Below are 18,014 nucleotides of genomic sequence, written 5' to 3'. Positions count from 1 at the left end.
CTCAGGTTAGTTTTATTTTAAGGTTTAAATCGAGCCTTTGGATTTTTCTCTAAAAGGTTAATTTAAATTCTTGTATTTCCTAATTTTGGGTAAATTAGAATTTAAGTTTATTTTCGTTAGTTAGGATAAATTAAGTTTTCAAATTTTGAAGAGAGTTTTTTTTAATTAAATCTTAATTCAAAGTTTCAGAAATTTAATTTTTCCTTTTTGGATTTTATTCTTAGGTTTTAAAATCGAGTTAATCTCTTAAATAAATTTTCCAAATCCTTTTTATAGTGGGTTTTTCTTTTAAAAGATTAGGGAAAGTTCTCCTTATTTATATAGCCGTAAATATTATTTTGTTATATTATTTTTGTTTGGAAAAGAAAAGAAAAGAAAAAAAAGATTTTAAAAAGAAAAAAGTAAAAAAAAAAAAACCTAGCCCCTTCTCGTTCTTCCTTCACTCTCCCTCTCATGTAGCCCCCCCCCTGTTTTGTTCCAGCCGCCGCAGCCCTTCATTGGCAGCTCTCTCCGACAACACTGCAGCATCGGCGCAAGAAGCTCGAACTCGACGAGGAGCAGACCCATGGTGGTTCCGGGCGGTGCTGCGTCACGGCAACATCGGTGCAGTCGTCGCAAATCCGTCGGTTTCAAGCACTACAACTTCGGCGACGTTCCTCCTAGTGGCGGCGTTCGTTTCTTCGAAGGCATTTTCGAGCAGATCCGGCATGTTCTGTGGCGTTCCAACATGTTCTGCAGTGTCCTCACCTATCTCCGGTGGCCCACAGCAGTGACGTTCTTTGGCAGTGGCAGATCCGGTGCGCCGACGTGATTTGCAGCACCCATAGTTCCAGGTCCGCCACTTTTTCTTCGTTCGATGCTTGATGTGGCAGTAGCTCGAGCAAACCCGACATCCTCAAGCGATCAATAACGCGTTTTTTCCCTCCGACGACCTTGAACCTAGCGGCCAGCACGTGAAGTGTAGCGGTTCGTGACGATTCCTTCGTTCTGGTCACGTTTAGCAGTGACCCACACCTAGGCGAAGCCTGATTTGAGTTACCCACTCCCTCCTTTGGCATGGACCCACTCCTTTTCAGACTCTAATCGGAGTTACCCATTGCTTTTCAACATCGGGCCAGCAAGCACAAGGCCATTGCAGCTTGGTTTTGGGCGCCTGAACATCCTCGGTGTCGACCCACTCCTAACCCAAGAGGTTTTAGAGTGAGTTAGTAGGTAACGGATCGCCGAAACTTAGTTTCGATGCAATGTAAGTCTTCCTACCATGAACTCTAATCAAGTTTGGTTGTTTTTTTGGACTTAGGAACCCTTCGACGAGCTTAGTAGCGCTTTGAGACTTTGTAGTAAGTAGTTCATACTTGAGGGGATTGTTTGTGGTATGCTGCTATGAACTGGTTGCTTGTTGTGTGCCTATGAGTGTCGGTTGCATGATTGTTTGAGATCGATGTTACCTTATAAATGTTGTTGATGATATAATTTATAGGTAACATTTGGAAATACATGTAGTTGTATGACATGTTGTATCGTGAACTGTAGACATGTTGGATGTAACAATGGTGACTATGTGGTTGATGTTATGTTCTGGTTGGGCTGAATGTGAAAGTTGTGTTAACTGTTTTGGCTCTATGATTTGTTGTGTTTGGAGCATGCTGACGTTGTCATGCAACTTGTATTCGAATATGAATTATTGCGAACTTGTTTGATGGGATATTTGTTGGCTTCCTTTTCTAAATTCGAAGCATGTTGAATGTAAAGAGAAATGTATTCTTGTGATGCTTGATGACCATGCTTGAATGGTAGTTACATATGTTTGTGTATAAAGCATGCTGCTTGATGGTGAGATCATTTAAGCATGGGTCATGGCTTAGAAGCATGTAGGATTCTGGTACGAGTTTCGGGATGTAATGAAGTGAATGGAGAACTAACAGGGCCAAAAAGTCTGGCACGTCACTAGTTGGGTATCGAGGCTCCAGGTGCAAAGGTCGGGGATCGATACCCCAACTTGGTAGAGATGAGTGTCGAGGCTCCGGGTACAAAGGGTCGGGGGTCGACACGGTGATTCTATTTTGTTGAGTTAGTATTGGGTCTTGATGTGGTGGCGGTCAAGGACTAATACGTTGAGTAGTCGTCGATACCTTGGGGATAAATGTCAAGGGTCGATGTACAATTCAAGGCTTTGGGGATAAATGGCAAGGTTGAACGCCAAGTTTCTGTAGATGAGTGTCGGGCCTTAGGGATAAATGGCAAGGGTCGATACGATTCAAGGAGTTAGACTTGGAGAACTAACATAATGTGATGCACAGTTTGAAGCCTTGGGGATAAATGGCAAGGGGCGATACGATTCAAGGAGTTAGACTTGGAGAACTAACATAATGTGATGCACAGTTTGAAGCTTTGGGGATAAATGGCAAGGTCGAACGCCAAGCCTCTGTAGATGAGTGTCGGGCCTTGGGGATAAATGACAAGGGCCGATACGATTCAAGGAGTTAGACTTGGAGGACTAACATAGTGTGATAGGTTAGGAGTTGCTTGGAGGCCAATGACCAATACGTTGAGTAGTAGTTGAGGCCTTGGGGATAAAAATGTCAAGGTCCAACACCAAGCACCGTAGATAAGTGTCGATGCTTTAGCTACGCGAGGTCAGGGGTCGGTACGACTCGAAGGAGTAAGTCTTGGAGGAATCAAGAAAGAGCACTAGTGAGTTAAGATGTGAGGCTGAGTTTGACATGTATGGTACATTTTTTAGTTAAACTTATACATAAACTGCTTCTTGAAATATGTTTATTTCATTTAAGGCTCGAGATTGATGATAAGCATGATGTGTTGATTCTTTGATAAGCATGACACGTTGTATCCTTTATAGGCATGCTGTTTGTGCGTGACCTTTCAGATAAGGGCTGCTTACTGAGTACTGTGGTTGTACTCATCCCTCTTTTTCCCCCTCTAGTTTTGTAGGTATCGAGTTAGCTCTTGGGATGGTGATAGCGAGGAGGAGACTTGACTAGAGAAACCATTTAATGCTGCGTCGTTAAGTTTTAAATTTGGATAGGATAGTTATAGTTGTTTATTTGTAACTGAGTATGTTTTGAGATTATTAAATTGGGTTGTTAAGTTCCATTTTTTAAAGGATGTGTTAGGGCTGACAATGCACTATTCTTTTGAGAACACACATTTTGTTTAGCTACTTGAACTTTGACGATGTGATCTATTGAGGATATTTATCAGGATAATCAATTTGTTCAAGCCGAACTTGAATTAGCCTTCTCTTCGCTGCTATTCGAGAAAGTTAGTTTTGTGTAGTGGGTGATTTTTTATTAGTGAAGATTGCGGTGAAAAGTTTCTATAAGGTTGGATTGTTACTAAATTATTAACTGAGAAGGATTTGAGTTTGTTAGAACTTTAGCATTGTTTGTTTTGTTTAGCGTCAGCTTATGTAAGTGTTATTAATCAGAGTAGCGCAGCAGAAGCATGGTGAGAATTGTCAAAGTTTGTATTTCTAGTGGTTTAATTCTCTAGAACGAGTGATACTTTTTAAGTAGCTTTTAATAACATTCCCTGTCTGAATGCTGAAAATCCTAGGGCGTTACACAAATCAAATAACGATCACTTATAGGCAGAAGTCCATAACTCACTCAGGATTGAGATTGAGTTACCTGGTCTTCCTACGAAATAATAATCTATTAGTTAACAGTGTTACAGCTAAAGATTAATTATTTCGTGGTCCGGTCTTATACAAACTCATTGCATATGATACCCAAGCTTGCATGTCTCCACATGAACGATTTGGATTAAGTCGTTTGTAACTATTACAAAATGGACCATATCTATAGTGTTACCAAGATAAAGTACTCAATCTTACTTGTATACTATAGACTCTTTAGGTTATTACTAGAACATTCTCGACCTGTATATCGAATATATACCATATATTAATTATATACTTTATATCAAATATATACCCTATATATTAAATATATACTATATATCAATTATATACTGTTCTAGTTACATGACATAACCTTGGATGTTAGTTTATTGCATTTGGGTTAATGCAATTCTAAGAGAAACTTCAATAATAGTTTTACTCAATAAATATTTGTTTTACATTTACAAACCACGAGTTTAGGGCATAAAACCCAACACTTGTTTCGTTTAGGGTCTACCTCTCGATTCCGACTTGGGGATCGTCCTCGTGGGTTATGATAAGCTTTATCACTACAACTAGCGAGAGTAGGGCGAGGTCGGACCATGTTTCATTCAGGATACGCAACAATCCAAGCGTATGGATTAAACAAGTATGTAGCTACTTGAATCCAATCGTATAGATGATTCAACTCGAAAATAAAGAGTTGGAAGGATTGTATTTGCAGTTTAATAGCAGAATTAGACATAATACTAACTGTACTCGAGGCTGGAAACATCCACATTGTTGACCAACAAAACTAGCATTCTCCAAGATAATGTATCCTAAGTTCAACTACACAAAGGACTACACCATGGGGGTGGGGGGAGGGGTTTGCATGAAGCTAAAAATAAGGAGGCACCTATTTATAGGTCCAAACCAACGTCATTGAACCTAAAATCTAAGAAAAATAAAATCTATAAAGAAAAATAATTTAAAAAAGATATTTCTTGCACTAAAATCTAAAAAAAATAATTCTTTTAAAAAATATTAAATATAAAGCAAGAAAAAAAAAACTAATACTAAAGATTGTCTTCTAATTAAAATTTGGAAACAATCTTCCTTGATTTGATAAGGAGTGGTGTAACGCCCCGAGTCCCTCAGGTTAGTTAGTCTCGAATCAGGAGCTTTTTCATTTAATTTCTAAATTAATTGTTAATTAAATTTATACATATTTATCGGGCTCTAAACTCCAATTAAATTTATATTTACCGGGCTTCGTGTAGTGGGTCTTGTTTTAAGATGGAATGGATTTCTTTTCTCTTGGGCTTGGACTTGTTGGGCCTTTATTGAGTTAAGTTGGTTTTTAAAACAAAGGAAAAAAGGAGAAAAGGAAAACAAAACTTCATCTTCCTCTTCTCTCCTCCCTTGTTGCCCTAGCCGTCACCCACCCCTCTTCTTCTTCTTGTTCACCGGCGACCACACCTCACGGCAGCGACGAACGCGGCAGCACCTCCTCGAAACAGCAGCAGCGGCGACCGGCGACCACACCCGTAGCAGCAGCAGCGGCGACATCTGTAGCAGCAGCAGCGGCGACATCTGTAGCAGCAGCAGCGGTGGCGCGACTTCCCCGACGTCCCGGCGATCTACAGCAGCGGCGGCGCGTTCCCCGGCGGTCTACAACGAACCAGCACCGCTCCCTACAACGTTCCTCGCGGCGGCGCACGGCGACGGGTCAGATCCGCAGCAAAGCATGGCAAACGGGTCAGATCCGCGGCGAACCTCGACGACCTGCTGCTACGATCCGACGAACAGCGACTCCAGTGGCGGGATTTGTGCGTTACAGCAGCGTTTAGGACGTTTGGCTGTGACCCACATCCGTTCGAAGCTCGATTTAGGCTACCCACACCTTGGCGAGCTAGATCTAGGTGACCCACACCTATACAAAGTCGGTTTTGGTGGTAATGAGTCATTTGAACCCTTTTAGAATTGATTTCCAAGGCTAAATAGTGTACGTAACTTGCTGTATTTTTCTGTTTTAGTGCTTAGGTGTGAGATCGACGCAAAACTTAAGGGCGCGGTTGTGAGTAAGTAGACAAGGGGCGTGTGCATGCATTAATGTATGTTAAATGGTCTCTAATGTGTTGGTTTTGTGGCGTTTAATATTAATTTTGTTACGTCATTGTGCTAAATAACTCTCGTTGTGTTAATCGGTATACTTGGAGTAGTGTTGGATATTTGTCGGTGAAAAGGGTGAGGTTTCTGTTTTGCTAAACTGCTGAGTATTACTGTGGAAATGTTTTTTGTTTGAATATGCATGAGTTGTTCGGCGTGTCTTGTGTGTTATTATACTTAGTAATTCTTACTGAATATTGATGCTCGATATTAAGTGTCTTGGGTGAACGGTGTCAGACTCCAATGATTTAAAATTTGTTTGGTTATGCCTTGTTGCGACGAACCTCATTATGGAGCCGTTGTTAAGAAAAGTTATATTGTGAGAGCATGGTTTATTATTTCCTTATTAGAATGTTGTTTATGTTGTGGAAGCATGCTGATTTGTAGTTGTGAGTTGAAAGATGCAGGGGTAATAGCTTAAGAAAGTATATAGTAAGACTCTGGTGAGAGTTGGATTCTTGGAGGAAATGAATGAGTGAGTGTCAGGGCCTCGGGTATAAATGGTCGGGGGCTGATACGCCACTAATTAAGTATCGAGGCCTCGGGTAAAAACGGTTGAGGGTTGATACGATGAGTCCTTTGGAAGGAAGGCTATTGGGGCCTTGGATAAAAATGGTCAAGGGCTAATAGATGGTGAAGTCATCGGGGCCTCGGGTAAAAATGGTCGAGGGCCGATGCAGTAGTGTCAGGGCTCTGGGTAAAAATGGTCAGGGGCCGACTCTACTCGAAGGAGTTAACTATGGAAGGCTAAGATAGCTGTGACAAACGTAGAGGTACCTGAGATGTTAGAGAGACTAGAGGTTGGTAGTTAATGTGTTCCTGGTTGTGGTTGTCACCGAATTTTATAGAATGTGTCTATGTTTGATTGCATAATGTGATGAAAGGCATGACTATGAATGTTTCATGATTTAGTTGAGCATGATGTGTGTGTGTTGTTGGTGAGGGCTACTTACGGAGTATATTTTATATACTCACCCCCCTCTACAATGATTGTTTCAGGTGAAGAACTCGTGGGCGACCATGGTGATGAGACGGAGGAGACATGACGAGCGAGAACCATAGGCTGCTTAGTCACTCTTGCTTAGTTTAAGTTATTAGTTAAGACCTTATGTTATGGTCAATAAACTATTTGTTCGTATCTGAATAATTGGGAGGTTCCCACTTGTTATTGATTTTATTTCAGGATAGGTGTCTATCATAGTTCTTTACCATTCATTGAGTTTTGCCTAGTTTGAATAATAAAATTGCCCCGTGAGGTTGTCCACAGATGTTGTTGATTGATATTCTATGAAATTGATTTATTGTTGAATTGATCAGAGGTAGAACTTGATTTTATATAATTGTTGCATAGGGAATTGGCATCACGTGTTTGGGGTTAAGTTTAATCAGTTGGGTAGTTAATGTGACCTAGAAGTGTGGGGGAAATTCTGGGTCGTTACAAGTGGGGTAGCAGCAAGGGCATGTGCACACGTAAGCGGGGGCTGACGGGGCATGCGCATGACGCTGTGTGTCATGGTCATGCTCGTCCAAGGTATGTCGCCTGTGGCCGCATGTCCATAACAACTTCTTTCCACATACTTTTATGCCATGTATTTAGTTTTACATGTTGTGTACTTGTCCTACTTTTGATGTTGAGTGACTCCTCGCACTTTGTATGTTCATGCTTGCTAGTTACCTTCCTACAAAGAGTTGTACTCTTGTTTTCCTGCTATCTATTCTCTTGCATTCAAGTTATACAACAAGTTTTCCAAAATGCCTTCAAACATTTTCCAAAACTTTTTTTCTAGCCCCATTTTCCAAAATTGTTTTCTCGTGAATGGGGATGGAGGTTGCAACATATAGTCGTTGTGCCACGCGGTATCTGATTTATAATTGGCTAACTTACTTTTGGGTGGAAGCAAGTGCCGCACAATATCGTTGTGAGTCCTGATAATATGCAATTGACTTTCAGTTTAAACATAAGCCTAGCTGGGCAAGTCAAGTAGTAGATGCCTTTAGCAGAAAGAGTGAACACTACATGTTAGCTCATTTGAAAGCGAGTAAGTTGACATGGTCTATTCGCGAAGCCATCAACGAGAACTTACAGAATGAACCATCTATTCGCGAAGCCATCAACGAGAACTTACAGAATGAACCAACTGCTCAAGCGATAATTCAATTGGCCAACGAAGGGAAGACTTGTCAATTTGGGGTCAAGAACGACCTTCTTTTCACAAAATGCAACCGTGTACGTTTCTCGTTTTGGGAACCTAAGGAAGCTTGTTACGGGAGAGTGTCATGACACGATGTGAGCATGCTGGGTGGCAAGAACCTACGTCTTGCTAAAGAAATGCTACTATTGGCTAAACCTGAGAGACGACGTGATGCAATACACTAAAACGTGTTTGATTTACCAATAGGAAAAAGTGGAGAGAACCAAGATTGTAGGCTTGATGAAGCCTCTGTCGATTTCATCAAGACCATGGGAGAGCGTGTATCTTGACTGAAGGGATCAGATCCCACAGCGGAAGCGTGCGAACGCGTGTGATTCAATCTTGTCTTAAAATTATAACAAAGAAAAGACATAATCATTAGTAATAGGAAGTTAGTGATACATATCTTTGAAGATATCTCTTCAATGTAGACACCAAGACCACCAAAAAGTCTTTCTCGCTATCATCTGGATGTTAAGAACTCGATTTGTGGAAACCGTCTTATAATTGAAAGGGAAATCGAAAGATCGAGAGAGAGAATTTCTCGTTGGAGTTTCGAAAACTCAACAACCGAGAGCCGGGACAGAAGGAATAGGAGAACCTCCCTTTTTATAAGGGAGGAAGAGTGGTGGGGAAGTCACAACTTCCCAACTCACCACGTTCCCACTTCCCACCATTAAAGGTGGAAAGTGGGAAAACCTCCCCACTTCCCGTGATCCTCAAATTTCTTTCCCTTTTTTTTAATTAAACTAATAATTAATTAAATCTAATTTAATTAATTACAAAAATAAAATTATTAAATTACTTTAACCAAATTAATATATCACAAGAATTCAATTAAATCATATTTAATTAAATTAAACTTAAATTAATAACTATATTAGAATCAAATTCTAATATCCATCTCTCTCGTAATTTTGAATCCAATTCAAAATTAACTTTATATTATAATGTATCAACATACATAATATTAATTGGATCTCATACAATTCACTTTAATTCCCTTTAACTAAATTGAACAATTAAAATTCTTTTCAAGACTAAATGTTATTAACTATCATTTACGAGCTAGCAAGGGGACCTAATGGACCTACAGATTGGAAGCTCTAACGATAAGAGATTAATTGATTAAACTCATTAACCATATTAATCAACATTCGTTAACTGTCGGTCACTCCACTAAAGACCCACAGTTGCACTCTTCTCACTGTAGAATATTTGCGTCCATAGATTTTGACCATTAACGGTAAGTCAATCATTCACGAGTTTTCGTAACCACAGCTGGGTTAAATTACCGTTTATCCCTGTGTTACATCTTGTACCTTAAGAACCACCGATCCTCTAATGAACAACCCGGTTATGGTCCAACTAATAGCCGAAAGTCTCTCAGGCCAGTGAGAGGATGGGGCCCCTTGTTCAAGTCCCGGAGTCAGCACTTAAGAGAACACTCATCTACTTACCCTAAAGTTGGGAATGAGTGAATTTCATCTTGTGTAGTTATGTTTCCAACTCCCCACTCAGTCTCGTCCCCAAAATGGTAAGCATATTGTATGGGTGACTCGGGCCACTCTCACCCATACAAATCAAAGAACGATCGCTTATAGGCAAGAGTCCATAACTCACTCAAGATTGAGATCGAGTCATTTGGTCATCCTATTGAAATATTAATCTATTAGCTAATGGTGTTACAGCTAAAGATTAATTATTTCGCGGTCCGGTCTTATACAAATTCATTGTATATGATAGCCTCACTTACATGTCTCCATACGAACGACCTGGATCAAGTCATTTGTAACTATTACAAAGTGGGTCGTATCCATAGTGTTACCAGGATAACATACACAACCTTATCCATATACTATAGACCCTTTAGGTTACTATTAGAACATTATCCACCTATATATCTAATATATACTGTATATATATACACTGTATATCAAATATATACGGTGCATATTAAATATATATTGTATATCTGTTATATATTGTTCCAGTTACATGACATAACCTCGGATGTTAGTTTATCGGATCTGGGTTAATGCAATTCTATCAATAACAACTTTATTGAATGAATATTTGTTTTATGTTTATAAACAACGAGTTTATGGCATAAAACCCAACATTGACTTCACCACCCACCTACCAAAAATTGGAGAGATGAAAGAGATTCTCGTGATAGTTGACTGATTCTCTAGGTATGCAACCTTCGTTCTAACTCCAAATATGTGTTCTGTCGAAATGACTACACAACTATTTTAAGAAATATTGTGAAACTTTGGGGAGTCCTCAAAAGTATTGTGACTGATCAAGACAGACAATTCATAGGGACGTTCTGGACAGAACTATTTCACCTACTAAGCTCTAACTTGAACATATCCTCAAGCTATCTACAAACAGACGAACAAAACACAATGCTTCAACAGTATGCTAGAAGAGTACCTCACCACTTTATCGACGCAAGACAAAAGAATTGGACCAAATGCTTGGCGTGACTTAGTTATGCCTCAATTTCCAGAAGCGCACCACGAAAGGGAGAACCCCATTTGAAATTGTGTGCATACAACAACCTGTTTTGCCACATGTTATCTTGCCACAAAGAGTTGTACTCTTGTCTTCCTGCTATCTATTCTCTTGAATTCAAGTTATACAATAAGTTTTCCAAAACTTGTTTTTTAACCTCATTTTCCAAAACAGTTTTCTCGTGAATGGGGATGGAGGTTGCAACATATAGTATTTGTGTCACATGGTATCCGATTTCTAATTGGCTAACTTGCTTATGGGCAGAAGCAAGTGCCGCACGATCACTTTTTGAGTCCTAATAAAATACAATTGTTGAAACTGCTTGAGAGCCTGGTGACAATATCTTCTCGCCGAGTTTGACTTTCAGTTTAAAGATGAGCCTGACTGGGCAAGTCAAGTAGTAGATGTCTTTAGCAGGAAGATTGAACATGCAACCCTGTGCGTGTTAGCTCATTTGCAAGTGAGTAAGTTGTCATGGTCCATTCGCAAAGCCATCAAAGAGAACTTACAGAATCATCTAGCTGCTCAAGCTATAATTCAGTTGGCCAACAATGGGAAGACTTGTCAATTTGGGGTCGAGAACGACCTTCTTTTCACCAAAGGCAACCATTTGTACATTTCCCGTTTTGAGAACCTGAGGAAGCTTGTTATGGGAGAGTGTTACAACACGATGTGGGCACGCTGGGTGGCAAAACCTACGATCTACTAAAAAGAAATGCTACTATTGGCCAAACCTGAGAAACGACGTGATGCATACAATAAAACGTGTTTGATTTACCAATAGAACAAAGTGGAGAAAACTAAGATTGTAGGCTTGTTGAAGCCCCTGCCGGTTCCACCAAGACCATGGGAGAGTGTGTATAAGTCAGAGATGAAAGCGATTATCGTGATAGTTGACTGATTCTCTAAGTATGCAACCTTCGTCCCAATTCCAAAGATGTGTTTTGCTGAAATGACTGCACAACTACTTTTCAAACATATTGTGAAACTGTGGGGAGTCCCCGAAAATATTGTGAGTGATAGAGACATACGATTCATAGGGACGTTCCGGACCGAACTATTTCACCTACTGAGCTCTAACTTGAACATATCCTCAAGCTATCCACAAACAGACGAACAGACATAATGCTTCAACAGTATGCTAGAAGAGTTCCTCACCACTTTATTGACGCACGACAAAAGAACTGGACCAAATGCTTGGTGTGGCTTCGTTCTGCCTCAATTGCCAGAAGCACACCACGAGAGGGAGAACCCCATTTGAAATTGTGTGCAGACAACAACCTGTTTTGCCACATATTATCAACCACCCTTATGTGAGGTAGAGTCCTCAAGCTTACAAGTTCACTAAAAAATGGCGACAATCCATTGAAATGGCCCAAGCATACCTCAAGAAGACGTTTAAACACATGAAAAAGTAGGTAGATAATAAGCGTAGGCCTTTTTGGAGTTCTAAACAGGAGACCAAGTTTGCTTCCAAGGGAATAAAAACCAGCTTCTTCTGTGAAAATATGAAGGACTAGTTGACGTTCTTCAGAAAGTGGGCAAGACATCCTACAGGGAACAACTACCCACGTGGGTGAAGATATGTGTAGTGATTCAGGTGAGCAACTTGAAGCCTTATAATTTGGACACCATCGATCCCACGCGAAATGAAATAACTCGTCCATCGATCACGTTGACAAACAAGGTTATAAAAGAAGTTGAGACAATCCTAACTGATAGAACTCGTCGATTTGGGCGACCATAGAGAGACGTGCAAGAGTTCATAGTCGAATGGAGAGGTCTCCCAGATGAAGAGATAAGTTGGAAGCATGTCGAAGACCTAAAGACAACTACAATTAGAGATCGAGGAGTTCGAGCAGCGATGGTTGATAGTGACGTCAACCATTTAAGTGCGAAAGAATGTCATGTCATGCACGTCAAAAGCATGTTGCTCGTGGCCGCATGCCCATCATAACCTCTTTCCACATACTTTTATGTCATGCTCTAGAACGGGGGTGGAGGTTACAACATATAGACGTTTTGCGACCAGCTATCCGATTTCTAGTTGGCTAATTTGCTTGTGGGTAGAAGCAAGTGCCGCACAATCACTTTGTGAGTCTTAATAAAGTGCGATTGTTACACTATGTAGGCGTGGGCGGCTGGCAGAGTGGCATAGCCGTAGGTTTGCGGCAAACATCAGGTGAGTGTGGGAGCATATGGGCATAGGCGGAAGAGCAGCAGGAGTGCTCATCAAGGCAAGACTTGTGATAATTGTTGGGTGTGTTGCCCTAAACTCGTCGTTTGTAATTATATAAAAACAAATTTATATTTAATAAAGTTTTGTTTTTCTTATTCAACAAATTTGTGCTTAAATTTATAACATTGTATTGTCCAAATCCAATAAACTAAACATCCAAGGTTATTATCATGTAACCGGGACAATATATATAATTGGTATATATTTGATATACCCTCGATATACATGTAGATAATGTTTCGGGAATAACTTAAAGGGTCTATAGTATATGGATAAGGTTGGGTACCTTATCCTGACAACACTATGGATACGACCCACTTTGTAAATATTACAGACGACCCGATCCAGGTTGTTTGTGTGGAGACATACGAGTGGAGGTATCGTATACAATAAGTTTGTCTAAGATCAGACCCCGAAATAGCCAATATTTAGATGTAACACCGTTGACTAAGAAATTGCTATTTCATAAGATGACCAGAAAGGTAGGTTTGTATAAGGTCGTTTGTATGGAGACAACCGATCCTTGCCCATAGTATAGCGGGGAAGACATTTTGGTGATGTCGTTGAACTACGGTGAAGAATGGTCTTGAAAGGTAGGTTGATTAACTTCTCCTTCTTCCTTTTACATACATTTTTTTTGTCTTTTCTTTATTGTTTTTCTAAAACAAAATCAAAGCACAAGCGTTCACCCGCTTCCGCTGCGGGATTCAAGGTCATAGTGCGTAGTGTCATGGTCATGCTCGCTCAGGGTCTGTTGCCCATGGCCGTATGCCTAGAACACTTTTTTCCCTCCTACTTTTATGTCATGTATTTAGTTTTCCATGTTGTTTAATTTTACTTATGCTTTTGGTAGCAAGTGACTCATCGCCACTTTGCATGTTCACACATGCGAAAGGGAAAATGGCTAGAATATACTATAAGGGGGTACACCTAGTCACCTTCCTACAAAGAGTTGTATTCTTGTCTTGTCGCTAGACGCAACCTGCAACTTTCCCCTCGTGCTATTTTTCTAAAGATTTTCTTAAGGCATTTCACAGAAACGTTGAAAAACTAACTTAGCTCATGATTAAAGTACAGAAATTACTCGTAGAAATAACTGAAATGATTGCCATTAATTGAAAATAACTTTTAACAGAGGGAGTTCAAATTAACAACAAGCTCTATCGTCTCCCTCGAGATTTCAAGGGAGAAAAATGAAATACAATACTTGAACATAATTAAACTAAAAAATTGCTGAACTAAGAACTCTGTTCCCAAGAAACTGAAGAAGAATGACGAACAAAAGATGATTCAAAACTGAATACGTGCCGAGGATTTATTGAAGCCAAGTGGTTGTAACTAGCTTGCAATAAAGCGGGAGTTTGGTGCTAAAAATCATAAGTTTTTGGCAACACTATGGATACGGCCCACTCTGTAAAGGTTACAGATGACTCGATCCAGGTCGTTCGTGTGGAGACATGTGAGTGGGGGTATCCTATACAATGAGTTTGTATAAGACCGGACCACGAAATATGCAATCTTTAGATGTAACACCGTTAACTAATAGGTTGCTATTTCTTAGGATGACCAGACAACTCATTCTTAATCCTAAGTGAGTTATGGACTCTTGCCTGTGAGGGCTCGTCCTTTGATCTGTATGGGTGAGAGTGGCCCGAGTCGCCGACTCAACATTCGTACCATTTTGGGGACGAGACCGAGTGGGGAGCTGGGAACATAACTTCACAAGATGGAATTCACTCCTCCCCGACTTTAGGGGAGTAGATGAGTGTTCCCTTAAATGCTGACTCCGGGACTTGAACAAGGGACCCCACCCTCTCATTGGCCGAGAGGGACTTCCGATTATTGGTTGGACCATAACCGGGTTGTTCATTAGAGGAGCAGTGGTGTTTAAGGAGTAAGATGTAACTTAGGGGTAAAACGGTAATTTGACCCAACTTGAGTTATGAGCACTCATGAAGGATTGACTCGTCATTCATGGTCATATATCCATGGACACGAAAACATTCTGCAGTGAGAAGAGTGCAACTGCGGGTCTTTAGTGGAATGACCCGTAGATAACGAATCTTGATTAACTCGGTCAATGAGTTTTACCAATTAATCTTGCATCGTTGGAGCTTCTGATCTGTAGGTCCATTAGGTTTCCTTGCTAGCTCATAACGGGTAAAACGAGGATCAAGGTTTTGGAAGAATTTGAATTTTTCAAATTACTTAAGGGATTATATGTATATTGATACATTATAATATATAGTTAAATTATAAATTAAAACTATATATTATGAGAGAAATTATTTGAATGAGATTCAAATAAAATTAATATGAATAAGATTTCATATTAAAACTATAGGTTAAAAATAATGTGCATAAAATGTACATTAGAACTATAGGTTATACGAGAGAAATGTTATAGAATATAATTCTATTTTTTTGTGAGTGTTAATTATTTATTTGATTTATATATATATATATAGATATATTAATTATTATATATATATAACTAATATTTATTAATTAATATGATTAATTAATTATTTATATATATATATTATTATATATATTTTAATTATTATATTATATATATATATTAATATTAATATGAATATTATTATTAATATTAACTCCCCTGCAAAATTGCAGGGGAGTGGGAGGTTTTGTGAGGTGGGGAGTTACCCCACGTCATCCCTCTTCTTCTTCAAGTGTGTTGGAGAAAAGAAGAAGAGGTTACAGAACAGAACCAAGAAAGAAAACCCATCAATTCTCTCTCAAAATTCTCTCAATCTCTCCCTCTCTTCTATCAAGGTGCTACCACAAGCACGATCCCGAGACCCAAGAGGATAGCGAGGAAGATCCGATGGTGGTGTTCGAGGGGAACTCACTGAAGAAACGTTCTTCAAAGGTTTGATTTTTCCCCTGTATTTCCTTCTTTCAATTTCGGTTTTGTATCCCGAAAATCAGGAACGAAGATCCGCTTCTGCTCCAGGATTCACATCCCTTCAGTGGAGGTCTACCAAGATGCTTCCACGCCCAAGGGAGTCGGTTCTGTTCAAGATCAGGAGATCCTAGACGTTTCTCCCCTCAGGGAGATTTGAAGACGACCCTCCCCTATAAAGTCGAAGAAGAAGAAGTGTAGGGCCCCTTCTTCTGAGGACGTGTTAGGAGAGGGCATTGAGGTGAGGTTCAAGATTGAACCTTTCTGTGCTGGGGTGAAGGAGAAGGCCATGACAATGTCAGGCTCCTGCTTCGACCAATGCTGAAGGAGGGCTTCCAAGTTCGTGAGCCCCTCTATGTCTGCTATCTAGCGTATGTTGGATTATTCTGCCAAGGTACGATTTGACTTTATTATTTTCGTGCAAAGTTTTCAGACTTAACCCCTTGTTCTTTTTGGCTTCCTCTCAGACCCACGCCGCCATTTGTCAGGCAACCATCATGGTGAACGTCGCGTTGGACGGACACGACTTTCTGACTGTGAAGGAAAGAGAGGCCTCCTCAGCCGCTCTGGAAGCTGTTATTGCTTTGGAAAGAGAGCTCAATGAGGTCCAAGCTGAAGCCCAAGCGTGGAAGTCCACTTCGGAGGCTGACAAGGCCGAGCTTGAGAGTGTCAAGGCAGAGGCTGGTCGCCACATAGATCTTCTGTGAGGCACGCACGCCGTGGTGAAGGGCTTGGAGAAGGAAAAGTTCACGTTGCTGAAGAAGAACGACGAACTCGAGTGCCTCCAAGCAGACCTTGAGGAGAAACTGACGACCCAAGGCTCCGAGTTGGAGGAGCTAAAGGCCAAGCTTAAGCTTGCGGAGTCCAAACTCAGCAACGAGGTACTTTTAAAGGAAGTTTTTCGCCAACATCCTAATTTTGATGGGTTTGCCAAAGACTTCAGTGATGCAGGCTTCAAGTTCTTGATGAAGGAACGTAAGGAAATAGCTCCTGAGGTCGACCTCAAGCTAATCAAGCTTCGGTATGCCAAAAAGTGGGCATCGGGCCCAAATGAAACTTTTGGCCTCCAGGACGCGGTGGACCAGTACTTAAAGGATCTCGACTCTGAAGCTGAGCTTGTGGAAGGTGAAGGTGCCAGCTTCTCTTCCTAGAAGCGATTTTCTCTCAAGAGGCTGGGCTGGGGGACTACCAAGAGCTCGACATTCTGGCTTCCCAAGGTGAACTCGGGTCACACCTCGGAAGCAGCTGATGTGCTCCTACTCTTCCAGCTTTCTCTGATTCTTCAAGCTTTTTTTACTTCTCTTACTTTTTGTCCTTTATGTACTGGGTCTTGAGGTCTATACGCCTTGGCCCAAACTTTGATTATTAATACAATATTTCATTTTGAATTCTGTTTTAAGTTTGGCATTCCGCATTTCGAATTCGCCAATTTTACTCTGCCTCGTACTCTGAACTCACAAGTTTTTAAAGGTTCTAAATTTTCTCCGTCTTAATCCACATCACACCTCAAACTCGTAGGTTTTGAAGGTTCAAATTTTCTAAGTCTTCATTCACATCTCACCTCGAACTCGTGGGTTCTACAGGTTCAAATTTTCTAAGTCTTAGTCCACATCTCACCTCGAACTTGTAGGTTCTGAAGGTTCAAATTTTCTAAGTCTTCATTCACATTTCACCTCGAACTCGTAGGTTCTGCAGGTTCGAATTTTCTAAGTCTTAGTGCACATCTGGCCCCCATTTAATTTCAAATCGAACTCGGACCCTCAGGAGACATGAAATTAAATAATACGAAACTCTTTACTGGAATTAACCCTTGAAAATTTTTACAAGTCTCATTCTACTTTGTACCATTTCGACATTTCAAGGGTAATACCGCTTCAGGTGTTCTGCGTTCCACGGATGCAGAAATAACTTTCCTTCAAAATCGGCAAGCATATACGTCCTAGGTCAAACTGTGCCTTTGACTTCGAATGGCCCCTCCCAACTTGGTTCCAACGTGTCAACATGCTTCTGCACTTTTCGAAGGACCATGACACGACCCGCCTTAAACACCTACTAACTATAGGACAAATCGTGCCGACTACAGACCCTCAACCATCTACCAAGTCTATAGTCAACTTCTTTCTAAATTTCTAAAACTAATTTAGATTATTCTTCAACATATAAAACATAAAGTGTAACATAATTCATCTAAAAAATAACTACTCGGCCACGACTCCTAAACATGTTGTACAATCACAGAAGGTACAACTATTCCAGTATAAGTCATTCTAGATGTACATATAAAATGATATGCAAATTCTAAGAAGGTGAGTGGAAGAAACTGGTCAGCAAGTCTCTATGAAA

General features: G+C 40.4%; 1 long non-coding RNA gene across 2 annotated transcripts; it reads left to right on the top strand.

Moving 5' to 3' along the window:
* The first annotated feature begins 405 nt into the window (after window positions 1-405).
* LOC148209776 (uncharacterized) lies at window positions 406-7,119 on the top strand. Of its 2 annotated transcripts, XR_015793288.1 has the most exons (4): window positions 406-1,212; window positions 1,301-5,580; window positions 5,662-5,739; window positions 6,794-7,119. It is a non-coding gene; the product is annotated as an uncharacterized LOC148209776 (long non-coding RNA). The 2 variants fall into 2 exon arrangements; XR_015793287.1 differs by having other exon boundaries at window positions 1,301-5,739.
* The last annotated feature ends 10,895 nt before the right edge of the window (window positions 7,120-18,014 follow it).

The sequence above is a fragment of the Momordica charantia genome (assembly GCF_013281855.1).
Source record: "Momordica charantia cultivar OHB3-1 chromosome 8 unlocalized genomic scaffold, Mcharantia_2.0 BLBB01000008.1, whole genome shotgun sequence".
NCBI classification, from domain to species: Eukaryota; Viridiplantae; Streptophyta; class Magnoliopsida; order Cucurbitales; family Cucurbitaceae; genus Momordica; species Momordica charantia.
Note: the sequence above shows the minus strand (reverse complement) of the source record. Positions and strands in the feature narration are given on the sequence as shown.